The following is a 2325-nucleotide window of genomic DNA, read 5'->3' as shown; positions in this document are numbered from 1 at the left end:
TCTCAATGGCCGGTCCCACCTCCTGGAACACTGAATCCAACTGAAGATTCCTACCAGACAAAAGGTGCCACCACAAGAAAGGTCTTGCTGACCAAGAAGTGCCCAGGCTGCCCCAACAACTGCACCTGAAGCCAAAGGATCCAGACTTTTTTTTTTTTCGTGGAAAGATCTGCTGTTCCCTTTTTCAGCACCGTGCTACAATGGCTTGTCCCACCTCCTGAAAAATTTACTCCAAATGAAGATTCCTGCCTAACAAAAGGTGCCCCCACAGAAAGTTCTTGCTGCCCAAGATGTGCCCAGGCTGCAGCAACTGCACCTCAAAGCCAAAGCTTCCAGACTTTTTTTCCTTAGAGATAGAGCTGCTGTTCCCTTTTTTCAGCCCTGCGCTGCAATGGCCTGTCCCACCTCCTGGAAAATTCAATGCAAATGAAGATTCCTGCCAGACAAAAGGTGCCACCACAGAAAGCTCTTGCTGCCCCAGAAGTGCCCAGGCTGCCCCAACAACTGCACCTCAAAGCCAAAGCTTCCAGCCTTTTTTTCCTGGTGGAAAGAGCTGCTATTCCCTTTTTCAGCCCTGCGCTGCAATGGCCTGTCCTACCTTTTGAAAAATTAAATCCCACAGAAGATTCCTGCCAGACAAAAGGTGCCACCACAGAAAACTCTTCCTTCCCAAGAAGTGCCCATGCTTCACCAACTACACCTGAAGCCAAAGCTTCCAGCCTTTTTCTCCTGATGGAAAGAGCTGCTGTTCCCTTTTTTCAGCCCTGCGCTGCAATGGCCGGTCCCACCTCCTGGAACATTGAATCCAAATGAAGATTCCTGCCAGACAAAAGGTACCACAACAGAAAGTTCTTCCTGCCCAAGAAGTTCCCAGGCTGCCCCAACAACTGCACCTCAAAGCCAAAGCTTCCAGACTTTTTTTCCTGGTGGAAAGAGCTGCTGTTCCCTTTTTTCTGCCCTGCGCTGCAATGGCCGGTCCCACCTCCTAGAAAAATTTCTCTAAATGAAGATTCCTGCCAGACAAAAGGTGCCACCACAGAAAGCTCTTTGCTTCCCAAGAAGTGCCCAGGCTGCCCCAACAACTGCACCTCAAAGCCAAAGCTTCCAGACTTTTTTTCCTTAGGGAAAGAGCTGCTGTTCCCTTTTTTCTGCCATGCGCTGCAATGGCCGGTCCCACCTCCTGGAACATTGAATCCAAATGAAGATTCCTACAAGACAAAGGGTGCCACCACCGAAAGTTCTTGCTGCCCCAGAATTGCCTAAACTGCCCCAACAACTGCACCTGAAGCCAAAGGATCCCGACTTTTTTATTCCTTAGGGAAAGAGCTGCTGTTCCCTTTTCTCAGGCCTGAGCTACAATGGCCTGTCACAACTCCTTAAAAATTTTCTCTAAATGAAGATTCCTGCCAGACAAAAGGTGCCACCACAGAAAGCTCTTTGCTGCCCAAGAAGTGCCCAGGCTGCCCCAACAACTGCACCTCAAAGCCAAAGCTTCCTGACTTTTTTTCCTTAGGGAAAGAGCTGCTGTTCCCTTTTTTCAGGCCTGCGCTGCAATGGCCGGTCCCACCTCCTGGAAAATTTCCTCTAAATGAAGATTCCTGCCAGACAAAAAGTGCCACCACAGAAAGTTCTTCCTGGCCAAGAAGTGCCCAGGATGGCCCAATAACTGCACCTGAAGCCAAAGCTTCCAGACTTTTTTCCTGGTGGAAAGAGCTGCTGTTCCCTTTTTTCACCCCTGCGCTGCAATGGCCCGTCCCACCTCTTGAAAAATTGAATCCAAATGAAGATTCCTGCCAGACAAATGGTGCCACCACAGAAATTTCTTGCTGCCCAAGAAGTTCCCAGGCTGCCCAACCAACCACACCTGAAAGCAAAGCTTCCCGACTTTTTTTCCTGGTGGAAAGAGCTGCTGTTCCCTTTTTTCAGGCCTGTGATTCAATGGCCTGTCCCACCTTTTGAAGAATTAAATCCAACAGAAGATTCCTGCCAGACAAAAGGTGCCACCACAGAAAATTCTTCCTTCCCAAGAAGTTCCCAGGCTGCCCCAACAACTGTACCTGAAGCCAGAGGATCCAGACTTTTTTCCTTAGGGAAAGAGCTGCTGTTCCATTTTTCAGCCCTGCGCTGCAATGGCCGGTCCCACCTCCTGAAAAATTGAATCCAAATAAAGATTCCTGTCAGACAAAAGGTGCCACCACAGAAAACTCTTCCTGTCCAAGAAGTGTTTAGGCTGCCCCAACAACTGCACCTCAAAGCCAAAGCTTCCAGACTTTTTTTCCTTAGAGATAGAGCTGCCGTTCCCTTTTTTCAGCCCTGCGCTGCAAT

The sequence above is a fragment of the Pipra filicauda genome, unplaced genomic scaffold (genome assembly GCF_003945595.2).
Source record: "Pipra filicauda isolate LSUMZ 115617 unplaced genomic scaffold, ASM394559v2 scaffold782_size92314_pilon, whole genome shotgun sequence".
In the NCBI taxonomy this organism is placed as follows: Eukaryota; Metazoa; Chordata; class Aves; order Passeriformes; family Pipridae; genus Pipra; species Pipra filicauda.
Note: the sequence above shows the minus strand (reverse complement) of the source record.